Source organism: Cetorhinus maximus, unplaced genomic scaffold (genome assembly GCF_964194155.1).
Source record: "Cetorhinus maximus unplaced genomic scaffold, sCetMax3.hap1.1 HAP1_SCAFFOLD_649, whole genome shotgun sequence".
In the NCBI taxonomy this organism is placed as follows: domain Eukaryota; kingdom Metazoa; phylum Chordata; class Chondrichthyes; order Lamniformes; family Cetorhinidae; genus Cetorhinus; species Cetorhinus maximus.
In genome coordinates, this window is record NW_027596591.1 from 86213 (window position 1) to 101142 (window position 14930).

Below are 14930 nucleotides of genomic sequence, written 5' to 3' on the forward strand. Positions count from 1 at the left end.
TGTGATAGAGAGTGATACTGAGAGACACCAGTCAATGTACAGATATCTCCCTGAGAGTGAGGAATGAGAGACACAAGTCAGTGTATAGATATCTCCCTGAGAGAGATAGGGAGACTGCGAGACACCAGTCAGTGTACAGGTATCTCCCTGAGAGAGAGGGGATTGAGAGACACCAGTCATGTACAGATATCTCCCGGAGAGAGAGAGTGATACTGAGAGACACCAGTCAATGTACAGATATCTCCCTGAGAGAGAGAGGGGACTGAGAAACACCAGTCAGTGTACAGATATCTCCCTGAGAGAGAGAGGGAGACAGAGAGACACCAGTCAGTGTACAGATATCTCCCTGAGAGAGAGGGGACTGAAAGACACCAGTCAGTGTACAGATATCTCCCTGAGAGAGAGGGGACTGAGAGACACCAGTCAGTGTACAGATATCTCCCTGAGAGAGAGAGGGGACTGATAGACACCAGTCAGTGTACTGATAACTCCCTGAGACAGAGAGGGGACTGAGAGACACCAGTCAGTGTACAGTTATCTCCCTGAGAGAGAGATAGGGGTCTGTGAGACACCAGTCAGTGTACAGATATTTCCCTGAGAGAGAGAGAGGACTGAGAGACACCAGTCAGTGTACAGATAACTCCCTGAGAGAGAGAGAGGCCTGAGAGACACCAGTCAGTGTACAGATATCTCCCTGAGAGAGAGAGGGACTGAGAGACACCAGTCAGTGTACAGATAACTCCCTGAGAGAGAGAGGGGACTGAGAGACACCAGTCAATTTACAGATATCTCCCTGAGAGAGAGGGGACTGAGAGACACCAGTCAGTGTACAGATATCTCCCTGAGAGAGAGGGGACTGAGAGACACCAGTCAGTGTACAGATATCACCCTGAGAGAGAGAGGGGACTGAGAGACACCAGTCAGTGTACAGATATCACCCTGAGAGAGAGAGACTGAGAGACACCAGTCATGTACAGATATCTCCCTGAAAGAGAGAGGGAGAACGAGAGACACCAGTCAGTGTACAGATATCTCCCTGAGAGAGAGAGTGGACTGAGAGACACCAGTGTGTGCACAGATAACTCCCTGAGAGAGAGAGGGGACTGAGAGACACCAGTTAGTGTACAGATATCTCCCTGAGAGAGAGGGGACTGAGAGACACCAGTCACGGTGCACATATCTCCCTGAGAGAGAGGGGACTGAGAGACACCAGTCAGTGTACAGATATCTCCCTGAGAGAGAGGGGACTGATAGAAACCAGTCAGTGTACAGATATCTCCATGAGAGAGTGAGGGGACTGAGAGACACCAGTTAGTGTACAGATATCTCCCTGAGAGAGACAGGGGACTGAGAGAAACCAGTCAGTGTACAGATATCTCCCTGAGAGGGAGAGGGCTGAGAGACAACAGTCAGTGTACAGATAACTCCCTTAGAGACAGAGGGGACTGAACAACACCAGTCAGTGTACAGATATCTCCCTGAGAGAGAGGGACTGAGAGACACCAGTCAGTGTACAGATAACTCCCTGAGAGACAGAGCGGACTGAACGACACCAGTCAGTGTACAGATATCTCCCTGAGAGAGATGGGACTGAGTGACACCAGTCAATGTACAGATATCACAGTGTGATAGAGAGTGATACTGAGAGACACCAGTCAATGTACAGATATCTCCCTGAGAGTGAGGAATGAGAGACACAAGTCAGTGTATAGATATCTCCCTGAGAGAGATAGGGAGACTGCGAGACACCAGTCAGTGTACAGGTATCTCCCTGAGAGAGAGGGGATTGAGAGACACCAGTCATGTACAGATATCTCCCGGAGAGAGAGAGTGATACTGAGAGACACCAGTCAATGTACAGATATCTCCCTGAGAGAGAGAGGGGACTGAGAAACACCAGTCAGTGTACAGATATCTCCCTGAGAGAGAGAGGGAGACAGAGAGACACCAGTCAGTGTACAGATATCTCCCTGAGAGAGAGGGGACTGAAAGACACCAGTCAGTGTACAGATATCTCCCTGAGAGAGAGGGGACTGAGAGACACCAGTCAGTGTACAGATATCTCCCTGAGAGAGAGAGGGGACTGATAGACACCAGTCAGTGTACTGATAACTCCCTGAGACAGAGAGGGGACTGAGAGACACCAGTCAGTGTACAGTTATCTCCCTGAGTGAGAGAGGTGACTGAGAGACACCAGTCAGTGTACAGATATCTCCCTGAGAGAGAGGGGACTGAGAGACACCAGTCAGTGTACAGATATCTCCCTGAGGTGTAGAGGGGACAGAGAGACACCAGTAAGTGAGCAGATATCTCCCAGAGAGAGAGAGGGGCCTGAGAGACACCAGTGAGTGTACAGATAATTCCCTGAGAGAGAGAGGGGACTGAGAGACACCAGTCAGTGTACAGATATCTCCCTGAGAGAGAGAGGGGATTGAGAGACACCAGTCAGTGTACAGATATCTCCCTGAGAGAGAGAGGACTGAGAGACACGAGTCAGTGTACAGATATCTGCCTGAGAGAGAGAGACTGAGGGACACCAGTCAGTGTACAGATATCTCCCTAAGAGAGATGGGACTGAGAGACACCAGTCAGTGTACAGGTATCTCCCTGAGAGAGAGTGGTCTGAAAGACACCAGTCATGTACAGATATCTCCCTGAAAGAGAGAGGGAGACTGAGATTCACCAGTCAGTGTACAGATATCTCCCTGAGACAGAGAGGGGACTGAGAGACACCAGTCAGTGTATAGATAACTCCCTGAGAGAGAGAGGGGACTGAGAGACACCAGTCAGTGTACAGATATCTCCCTGAGAGAGAGAGGGGACTGAGAGACACCAGTGAGTGTACAGATATCTCCCTGAGAGAGAGGGGACTGAGAGACACCCGTCAGTGTACAGATATCTCCCTGAGAGAGATAGGGGACTGAGAGACACCAGTCAATGTACAGATATCTCCCTGAGAGAGAGAGGGACTGAGAGACACCAGTCAGTGTACAGATATCTCCCTGAGAGAGAGAGGGACTGAGAGACACCAGTAAGTGTTCAGATATCTCCCTGAGAGAGAGAGGGGACTGAGACACACTAGTCAGTGTGCAGATATCTCCCTGAGAGAGAGAGGGGACTGAGAGACACCAGTCAGTCTACAGATAACTCCCTGAGAGAGAGAGGGGACTGAGAGACACCAGTCAGTGTACAGATAACTCCCTGATAGACAGAGGGGACTGAGAGACACCAGTCAGTGTACAGATATCTCCCTGAGAGAGAGAGTGGACTGAGAGACACCAGTCAGTGTACAGATATCTCCCTGAGATAGAGGGGGGACTGAGAGACACCAGTCAGTGCTCAGATATCTCCCTGAGAGAGAGAGTGAGACTGAGAGACACCAGTCAGTGCACAGATATCTCCCTGAGAGAGAGTGGGGACTGAAAGACACTAGTCGGTGTACTGATAACTCCCTGAGACAGAGAGGGGACTGAGAGACACCAGTCAGTGTACAGATATCTCCCTGAGAGAGAGAGTGGACTGAGAGACACCAGTCAGTGTACAGATATCTCCCTGACAGAGATGGGACTGAGAGACAGCAGTCACTGTACAGATATCTCCCTGAGAGAGATAGGGGACTGAGAGACATCAGTCAGTGTACAGATATCGCCCTCAGGTAGAGAGGGGACTGAGTGACTCCAGTAAGTGAGCAGATATCTCCCTGAGAGAGAGAGGGACTGAGAGACACCAGTCAATGTACAGATATCACCCTGAGAGAGAGAGGGAGACTGAGAGACACCAGACAGTGTACAGATAACTCCCTGAGAGAGAGAGACTGAGGGGCACCAGTCAGTGTACAGATATCTCCCTGAGAGACATGGGACTGAGAGACACCAGTCAATGTACAGATATCGCAGTGAGAGAGAGAGGGGACTGAGAGACACCAGTCAGTGTACAGATATCTACCTGAGAGAGAGAGGGGACTGAGAGATACCAGTCAGTGTACAGATATCTACCTGAGAGAGAGAGGGGACTGAGAGACACCAGTCAGTGTACAGATATCTACCTGAGAGAGAGAGGGGACTGAGAGACACCAGTCAGTGTACAGATATCTACCTGAGAGAGAGAGGGGACTGAGAGATACCAGTCAGTGTACAGATATCTCCCTGAGAGAGAGAGGGGACTGAGAGACACCAGTCAGTGTACAGATATCTCCCTGAGAGAGAGAGGACTGAGAGACACCAGTCAGTGTACCGATATCTCCCTGAGAGTGAGGAATAAGAGACACCAGTCAGTCTATAGATATCTCCCTGAGAGAGCTAGGGAGACTGCGAGACACCAGTCAGTGTACAGGTATCTCCCTGAGAGAGAGGAGACTGAGAGAGATCAGTCATGTACAGATATGTCCCTGAGAGAGAGAGGGAGACTGAGAGACACCAGTCAGTGCTCAGATATCTCCCTGAGAGAGAGATTGAGACTGAGAGACACCAGTCAGTGCACAGATATCTCCCTGAGAGAGAGAGGGGACTGAAAGACACCAGTCAGTGTACTGATAACTCCCTGAGACAGAGAGGGGACTGAGAGACGCCAGTCAGTGTACAGATATCTCCCTGAGAGAGAGGGGACTGATAGACACCAGTCAGTGTACAGATATCACCCTGAGAGAGAGAGGGGACTGAGAGACACCAGTCAGTGTACAGATATCTCCCTGAGAGAGAGAGACTGAGAGACACCAGTCATGTACAGATATCTCCCTGAAAGAGAGAGGGAGAACGAGAGACACCAGTCAGTGTTCAGATATCTCCCTGAGAGAGAGAGGGAGACTGAGAAACACCAGTCAGTGCTCAGATATCTCCCTGAATGTGAGAGGGGACTGAGAGACACCAGTCAGTGTACAGATATCTCCCTAAGAGAGATGGGACTGATATACAGCAGTCAGTGTACAGGTATCGCCCTGAGAGAGAGTGGTTTGAGAGACACCAGTCATGTACAGATATCTCCCTGAAAGAGAGAGGGAGACTGAGAGACACCAGTCAGTGTACAGATATCTCCCTGAGACAGAGAGGGGACTGAGAGACACCAGTCAGTGTACAGATAACTCCCTGAGACAGAGAGGGGACTGAGAGACACCAGTCAGTGTACAGATATCTCCCTGAGAGAGAGAGGGGACTGAGAGACACCAGTGAGTGTACAGATATCTCCCTGAGAGAGAGGGGACTGAGAGACACCAGTCAGTGTACTGATATCTCCCTGAGAGAGAGGGGACTGAAAGACACCAGTCAGTGTACAGATATCTCCCTGAGAGAGAGGGGACTGAGAGACACCAGTCAGTGTACAGATATCTCGCTGAGAGTGAGAGGGGACTGATAGACACCAGTCAGTGTACGGATCACTCCTGAGACAGAGAGGGGACTGAGAGACACCAGTCAGTGTACAGTTATCTCCCTGAGTGAGAGAGGTGACTGAGAGACACCAGTCAGTGTACAGATTGTTCCTTGAGAGAGAGAGAGGGGACTGAGAGACACCAGTCAGTGTACAGAGATCTCCGTGAGAGAGAGGGGACTGAGAGACACCAGTCAGTGTACAGAGATCTCCCTGAGAGAGAGGGGACTGAGAGACACCAGTCAGTGTACAGATAGCTCCTTGAGAGAGAGAGGGACTGAGAGACACCAGTCAGGGTACAGATGTCTCCCTCAGAGAGAGTTGACTGAGAGACACCAGTCAGTGTACAGAGATCTCCTTGAGAGAGAGGGGACTGAGAGACACCAGTCAATGTACAGATATCACCCTGAGAGAGAGAGGGAGATTGAGAGACACCAGTGAGTGTACAGATAACTCCCTGAGAGAGAGAGACTGAGGGACACCAGTCAGTGTACAGATATCTCCCTGAGAGAGAGAGGTACTGAGAGACACCAGTCAATGTACAGATATCACCCTGAGAGAGAGAGACTGAGAGACACCAGTCAGTGTACAGATAACTGCCTGAGAGAGAGGGGACTGAGAGAAACCAGTCAGTGTACAGATATCTCCCTGAGAGGGAGATGTCTGAGAGACAACAGTCAGTGTACAGATATCTCCCTGAGAGAGAGAGACTGAGAGACACCAGTCCGTGTACAGATATCTCCCTGAGAGAGAGAGAGGGGTCTGTGAGACACCAGTCAGTGTACAGATATTTCCCTGAGCGAGAGAGGGGACTGAGAGACACCAGTCAGTGTACAGATATATCCCTGAGAGAGAGGGGACTGAGAGACACCAGTCAGTGTACAGATATCTCCCTGAGAGAGAGAGACTGAGAGACACCAGTCACTGTACAGATATCTCCCTGGGAGAGAGAGAGGGGTCTGTGAGACACCAGTCAGTGTTCAGATATTTCCCTGAGAGAGAGAGGGGACTGAGTTACATCAGTCAGTGTACAGATATCTCCCTGAGAGAAAGGGGAATGAGAGTCACCAGTCAGTGTACAGATATATCCCTGAGAGAGAGAGGGGACTGAGAGACACCAGTCAGTGTACAAATAACTCCCAGAGAGAGAGAGGGGACTGAGAGACACCAGTCAGTGTGCAGATATCTCCCTGAGAGAGAGAGGGGACTGAGTGACACCAGTCAGTGTACAGATATCTCCCTGAGAGAGAGAGAGGGAGACTGAGAGACACCAGTCAGTGTACAGATATCTCCCTCAGGTAGAGAGGGGTATGAGAGACACCAGTAAGTGAGCAGATATCTCCCTCTGAGAGAGAGAGGGGACTGAGAGACAACAGTCAGTGTACAGATATCTCCCTCAGGTAGAGAGGGGTCTGAGAGACACCAGTAAGTGAGCAGATATCTCCCTGAGATACATGGGACTGAGAGACACCAGTCAATGCACAGATATCGCATTGAGTGAGTGAGTGATACTGAGAGACACCAGTCAGTGTACAGATATCTCCCTGAGAGTGAGGACTAATTGTCACCAGTCAGTGTACAGATATCACCCTGAGAGAGAGAGTGGGAGACTGAGAGACACCAGTCAGTGCTCAGATATCTCCCTGAGAGAGAGAGGGAGACTGAGAGACACCAGTCAGTGTACAGATATCTCCCTGAGAGAGAGAGGGGACTGAGAGACACCAGTCACTGTACTGATAACTCCCTGAGACAGAGAGGGGACTGAGAGACACTAGTCAGTGTACAGATATGTCCCTGAGTGAGATAGGGGACTGAGAGACACCAGTCAGTGTACAGATATCTCCCTGAGAGAGAGGGGACTGAGAGACACCAGTCAGTGTACAGATATCTCCCTCAGGTAGAGAGGGGTCTGAGAGACACCAGTAAGTGAGCAGATATCTCCCTGAGAGAGAGAGGGGACTGAGAGAGACCAGTCAGTGTACAGATATCTCCCTGAGAGAGAGAGGGGACTGAGAGACACCCGTCAGTGTACAGATATCTCCCTGAGAGAGAGAGGGGACTGAGAGACACCAGTCAGTGTACAGATATCTCCCTGAGAGAGAGAGGTGACTGAGAGACACCAGTCAGTGCACAGATATCTCCCAGAGAGAGAGAGGGGACTGAGACACACCAGTCAGTGTACAGATATCTCCCTGAGAGAGAGAGGGGTTGAGAGACACCAGTCAGTGTACAGATATCTCCCTGAGAGAGAGAGGGGACTGAGAGACACCAGTCAGTGTACAGATAACTCCCTGACAGACAGAGGGGACTGAGAGACACCAGTCAGTGTACAGATATCTCCCTGAGAGCGAGTGGGGACTGAGAGACACCAGTCAGTGTACAGATATCTCTCAGAGAGAGAGAGGGGACTGAGAGACACCAGTCAGTGTACAGATATCTCCCTGAGATAGAGGGGACTGAGAGACACCAGTCAGTGTACAGATATCTCCCTGAGAGAGAGAGGGGATGAGAGACACCAGTCAGCGTACAGATATCTCCCTGAGATAGAGAGGGGACTGAGAGACACCAGTCAGTGTACAGATATCACCCTGAGAGAGAGAGGGGACTGAGAGACACCAGTCAGTGTACGGATATCTCCCTGAGAGAGAGAGGGGACTGAAAGACACCAGTCAGTGTACTGATAACTCCCTCAGACAGAGAGGGGACTGAGAGACACCAGTCAGTGTTCAGAAATCACCCTGAGTGAGAGAGTGGACTGAGAGACACCAGTCAGTGTACAGATATCTCCCTGAGAGAGAGGGGACTGAGAGACATCAGTCAGTGTACAGATATCTCCCTCAGGTAGAGAGGGGAATGAGAGACACCAGTAAGTGAGCAGATATCTCCCTGAGAGAGAGAGGGGACTGAGAGACACCAGTCAGTGTACAGATATCTCCCTGAGAGAGAGAGTGGACTGAGACACACCAGTCAGTGTACAGATATCTCCCTGAGCGAGAGAGGGTAATGAGACACACTAGTCAGTGTACAGATATCTCCCGGAGAGAGAGAGGGGACTGAGAGACACCAGTCAATGTACAGATAACTCCTTGACAGACAGAGGGGACTGAGAGACACCAGTCAGTGTACAGATATCTCCCTGAGAGAGAGAGGGGACTGAGAGACACAAGTCAGTGTACAGATATCTCCCTGAGAGAGAGAGGGGACTGAGATACACCAGTCAGTGTACAGATATCTCCCTAAGAGAGAGGGGCTGAAGACACCAGTCAGTGTACAGATATCTCCCTGAGAGAGGGGGGACTGAGATACACCAGTCAGTGTACAGATCACTCCCTGAGAGAGAGGGGACTGAGAGACACCAGTCAGTGTACAGATATCTCCCTGAGAGAGAGAGGGGAATGAGAGACACCAGTCAGTGTACAGATATCTCCCTGAGAAAGAGGGGACTGAGAGACACCAGTCAGTGTACAGATATCTCCCTGAGAGGGAGAGGACTGCTAGACACCAGTCAGTGTACAGATATCTCCCTGATGACAGAGGGTCTGAGAGACACCCGTCAGTGCACAGATAAATCCCTGAGAGAGAGAGGGGACTGAGAGACACCCGTCAGTGTACAGATATCTCCCTGAGAGAGAGAGGGGACTGAGAGACACCCGTCAGTGTACAGATATCTCCCTGAGAGAGAGAGGGGACTGTGAGACACCAGTCAGTGTACAGATATCTCCCTGAGAGAGAGAGGGGACTGAGAGACACCAGTCAGTGCACAGATATCTCCCTGAGAGAGAGAGGGGATTGAGACACACCAGTCAGTGTGCAGATATCTCCATGAGAGAGAGAGGGGACTGAGAGACACCAGTCAGTGTACAGATATCTCCCTGAGAGAGAGAGGGGACTGAGAGACACCAGTCATTGTACAGATATCTCCATGAGAGAGAGAGGGGACTGAGACACACGAATCAGTGTACAGATAACTCCCTGAGAGAGAGAGGGGACTGAGAGACACCAGTCAGTGTACAGATATCTCCCTGACAGACAGAGGGGACTGAGAGACACCAGTCAGTGTACAGATATCTCCCTGAGAGCGAGTGGGGACTGAGAGACACCAGTCAGTCAACAGATATCTCTCTGAGAGAGAGAGGGGACGGAGAGAGACCAGTCAGTGTACAGATATCTCCCTGAGAGAGAGGGGACTGAGAGACACCAGTCAGTGTACAGATATCTCCCTGAGAGAGAGAGGGGACTGAGAGACACCAGTCAGTGTACAGATATCTCCCTGAGAGAGAGAGGGGATGAGAGACACCAGTCAGCGTACAGATATCTCCCTGAGATAGAGAAGGAATTAAGAGACAACAGTCAGTGTACAGATATCACCCTGAGAGAGAGAGGGGACTGAGAGACACCAGTCAGTGTACGGATATCTCCCTGAGAGAGAGAGGGGACTGAAGGACACCAGTCAGTGTACTGATAACTCCCTCAGACAGAGAGGGGACTGAGAGACACCAGTCAGTGTTCAGATATCTCCCTGAGTGAGAGAGTGGACTGAGAGACACCAGTCAGTGTACAGATATCTCCCTGAGAGAGAGGGGACTGAGAGACATCAGTCAGTGTACAGATATCTCCCTCAGGTAGAGAAGGGAATGAGAGACACCAGTAAGTGAGCAGATATCTCCATGAGAGAGAGAGGGGACTGAGAGACATCAGTCAGTGTACAGATATCTCCCTGAGAGAGAGAGGGGACTGAGAGACACCAGTCAGTGTACAGATATCTCCCTGAGAGAGAGAGTGGACTGAGAGACACCAGTCAGCGCACAGATATCTCCCTGAGAGAGAGAGGGGACTGAGACACACCAGTCAGTGTACAGATATCTCCCTGAGAGAGAGAGGGTACTGAGACACAATGGTAGGTGTTCAGATAACTCCCTGAGAGAGAGAGGGGACTGAGAGACACCAGTCAGTGTACAGATAACTCCTTGACAGACAGAGGGGTCTGAGAGACACCAGTCAGTGTACCGATATCTCCCTGACAGAGAGAGGGGACTGAGAGACACCAGTCAGTGTACAGATATCTCCCTGAGAGAGAGAGGGGACTGAGATACACCAGTCAGTGTTCAGATATCTCCCTAAGAGAGAGTGGCTTAGAGACACCAGTCAGTGTACAGATCTCTCCCTGATAGAGGGGGGAATGAGATACACCAGTCAGTGTACAGATATCTCCCTGAGAGAGAGGGGACTGAGAGACACCAGTCAGTGTACAGATATCTCCCTGATAGAGAGAGGGGAATGAGAGACACCAGTCAGTGTACAGATATCTCCCTGAGAGAGAGGGGACTGAGAGACACCAGTCAGTGTACAGATATCTCCCTGAGAGGGAGAGGACTGCTAGACACCAGTCAGTGTACAGATATCTCCCTGAGAGAGAGAGGGTCTGAGAGACACCCGTCAGTGCACAGATAAATCCCTGAGAGAGAGAGGGGACTGAGAGACACCAGTCAGTGTACAGATATCTCCCTGAGAGAGAGGGACTGGGAGACACCAGTCAGTGTACAGATATCTCCCTGAGAGAGAGAGAGCGAGAGACACCTGTCAGTGTACAGATAACTCCCTGAGAGAGAGAGACTGAGGGACACCAGTCAGTGTACAGATATCTCCCTGAGAGAGAGAGGCAGACTGAGAGACACTAGTCAGTGTACAGATAACTCCCTGAGAGAGAGGGGACTGAGAGAAACCAGTCAGTGTACAGATATCTCCCTGAGAGGGAGAGGGCTGTGAGACAACAGTCAGTGTACAGATATCTCCCTGATAGAGAGAGACTGAGAGACACCAGTCTGTGTACAGATATCTCCCTGAGAGAGAGAGAGGTGTCTGTGAGACACCAGTCAGTGTACAGATATTTCCCTGAGAGAGAGAGGGGACTGAGAGACACCAGTCAGTGTACAGATATCTCCCTGAGAGGGAGAGGACTGCTAGACACCAGTCAGTGTACAGATATCTCCCTGATGAGAGAGGGTCTGAGAGACACCCGTCAGTGCACAGATAAATCCCTGAGAGAGAGAGGGGACTGAGAGACACCCGTCAGTGTACAGATATCTCCCTGAGAGAGAGAGGGGACTGAGAGACACCCGTCAGTGTACAGATATCTCCCTGAGAGAGAGAGGGGACTGAGAGACACCAGTCAGTGTACAGATATCTCCCTGAGAGAGAGAGGGGACTGAGAGACACCAGTCAGTGCACAGATATCTCCCTGAGAGAGAGAGGGGATTGAGACACACCAGTCAGTGTGCAGATATCTCCATGAGAGAGAGAGGGGACTGAGAGACACCAGTCAGTGTACAGATATCTCCCTGAGAGAGAGAGGGGACTGAGAGACACCAGTCAGTGTACAGATATCTCCATGAGAGAGAGAGGGGACTGAGACACACGAATCAGTGTACAGATAACTCCCTGAGAGAGAGAGCGGACTGATAGACACCAGTCAGTGTACAGAAACCTCCCTGACAGACAGAGGGGACTGAGAGACACCAGTCAGTGTACAGATATCTCCCTGAGAGCGAGTGGGGACTGAGAGACACCAGTCAGTCAACAGATATCTCTCTGAGAGAGAGAGGGGACGGAGAGAGACCAGTCAGTGTACAGATATCTCCCTGAGAGAGAGGGGACTGAGAGACACCAGTCAGTGTACAGATATCTCCCTGAGAGAGAGAGGGGACTGAGAGACACCAGTCAGTGTACAGATATCTCCCTGAGAGAGAGAGGGGATGAGAGACACCAGTCAGCGTACAGATATCTCCCTGAGATAGAGAAGGAATTAAGAGACAACAGTCAGTGTACAGATATCACCCTGAGAGAGAGAGGGGACTGAGAGACACCAGTCAGTGTACGGATATCTCCCTGAGAGAGAGAGGGGACTGAAGGACACCAGTCAGTGTACTGATAACTCCCTCAGACAGAGAGGGGACTGAGAGACACCAGTCAGTGTTCAGATATCTCCCTGAGTGAGAGAGTGGACTGAGAGACACCAGTCAGTGTACAGATATCTCCCTGAGAGAGAGGGGACTGAGAGACATCAGTCAGTGTACAGATATCTCCCTCAGGTAGAGAAGGGAATGAGAGACACCAGTAAGTTAGCAGATATCTCCATGAGAGAGAGAGGGGACTGAGAGACATCAGTCAGTGTACAGATATCTCCCTGAGAGAGAGAGGGGACTGAGAGACACCAGTCAGTGTACAGATATCTCCCTGAGAGAGAGAGTGGACTGAGAGACACCAGTCATCGCACAGATATCTCCCTGAGAGAGAGAGGGGACTGAGACACACCAGTCAGTGCACAGATATCTCCCTGAGAGAGAGAGGGTACTGAGACACACTAGTAGGTGTTCAGATAACTCCCTGAGAGAGAGAGGGTTCTGAGAGACACCAGTCAGTGTACAGATAACTCCTTGACAGACAGAGGGGTCTGAGAGACACCAGTCAGTGTACCGATATCTCCCTGACAGAGAGAGGGGACTGAGAGACACCAGTCAGTGTACAGATATCTCCCTGAGAGAGAGAGGGGACTGAGATACACCAGTCAGTGTTCAGATATCTCCCTAAGAGAGAGTGGCTTAGAGACATCAGTCAGTGTACAGATATCTCCCTGAGAGAGGGGGGAATGAGATACACCAGTCAGTGTACAGATATCTCCCTGAGAGAGAGGGGATTGAGAGACACCAGTCAGTGTACAGATATCTCCCTGAGAGAGAGAGGGTCTGAGAGACACCCGTCAGTGCACAGATAAATCCCTGAGAGAGAGAGGGGACTGAGAGACACCAGTCAGTGTACAGATATCTCCCTGAGAGAGAGGGACTGGGAGACACCAGTCAGTGTACAGATATCTCCCTGAGAGAGAGAGAGCGAGAGACACCTGTCAGTGTACAGATAACTCCCTGAGAGAGAGAGACTGAGGGACACCAGTCAGTGTACAGATATCTCCCTGAGAGAGAGAGGGACTGAGAGAAACCAGTCAATGTACAGATATCTCCCTGAGAGGGAGAGGGGACTGAGAGACACCAGTCAGTGTACAGATATCTCCCTGAGAGAGAGAGGCAGACTGAGAGACACTAGTCAGTGTACAGATATCTCTCTGAGAGAGAGAGGGGACTGAGAGAAACCAGTCAGTGTACAGATATCTCCCTGAGAGGGAGAGGGCTGTGAGACAACAGTCAGTGTACAGATATCTCCCTGATAGAGAGAGACTGAGAGACACCAGTCTGTGTACAGATATCTCCCTGAGAGAGAGAGAGGTGTCTGTGAGACACCAGTCAGTGTACAGATATTTCCCTGAGAGAGAGAGGGGACTGAGAGACACCAGTCAGTGTACAGATATCTCCCTGAGAGAGAGGGGACTGAGAGACACCAGTCAGTGTACAGATATCTCCCTGAGAGAGAGAGACTGAGAGACACCAGTCAGTTTACAGATATCTCCCTGAGAGAGAGAGTGGGGTCTGTGAGACACCAGTAAGTGTTCAGATATTTCCCTGAGAGAGAGAGGGGACTGAGATACACCTGTCAGTGTACAGATATCTCCCTGAGAGAAAGGGGAATGAGAGTCACCAGTCAGTGTACAGATATATCCCTGAGAGAGAGAGGGGACTGAGAGACACCAGTAAGTGTACAAATAACTCCCAGAGAGAGAGAGGGGACTGAGAGACACCAGTCAGTGTACAGATATCTCCCTGAGAGAGAGAGGGGACTGAGAGACACCAGTCAGTGTACAGATATCTCCCTGAGAGAGAGAGAGGGAGACTGAGAGACACCAGTCAGTGTACAGATATCTCCCTCAGGTAGAGAGGGGTCTGAGAGACACCAGTAAGTGAGCAGATATCTCCCTCTGAGAGAGAGAGGGGCTGAGAGACACCAGTCAGTGTACAGATATCTCCCTCAGGTAGAGAGGTGTCTGAGAGACACCAGTAAGTGAGCAGATATCTCCCTGAGAGACATGGGACAGAGAGACACCAGTCAATGCACAGATATCGCAGTGAGTGAGTAAGTGATACTGAGAGACACCAGTCAGTGTACAGATATCACCCTGAGAGAGAGAGAGGGAGACTGTGAGACACCAGTCAGTGCTCAGATATCTACCTGATAGAGAGAGGGGACTGAAAGACACCAGTCACTGTACTGTTAACTCCCTGAGACAGAGAGGGGACTGAGAGACACCAGTCAGTGTACAGATATCTCCCTGAGTGAGAGAGGGGACTGAGAGACACCAGTCAGTGTACAGATATCTCCCTGAGAGAGAGGGGTCTGAGAGACACCAGTCAGTGTACAGATATCTCCCTCAGGTAGAGAGGGGTCTGAGAGACACCAGTAAGTGAGCAGATATCTCCCTGAGAGAGAGAGAGGGGACTGAGAGAGACCAGTCAGTGTACAGATATCTCCCTGAGAGAGAGAGGGGACTGAGAGACACCCGTCAGTGTACAGATATCTCCCTGAGAGAGAGAGGGGACTGAAAGACACCAGTCAGTGTACAGATATCTCCCTGAGAGAGAGAGGGGACTGAGAGACACCAGTCAGTGCACAGATATCTCCCAGAG

At 50.6% G+C, this 14930-nt stretch overlaps 1 long non-coding RNA gene across 2 annotated transcripts in view; it reads right to left on the reverse strand.

Moving 5' to 3' along the window:
- Positions 1-14930, reverse strand: part of LOC144674383 (uncharacterized) — a 45368-nt gene that overhangs the window by 4380 nt on the left and 26058 nt on the right. Inside the window, exons 1-2 of one of the 2 annotated variants that reach the window (XR_013574527.1) lie at positions 13788-13835; positions 13446-13542 (exon numbers count right to left, since the gene is read on the reverse strand). This is a non-coding gene — a long non-coding RNA (uncharacterized LOC144674383). Of the gene's footprint in view, positions 1-13445; positions 13543-13787; positions 13836-14930 lie in introns of those variants that run through there. The other variant, XR_013574526.1, reaches the window with a different exon arrangement.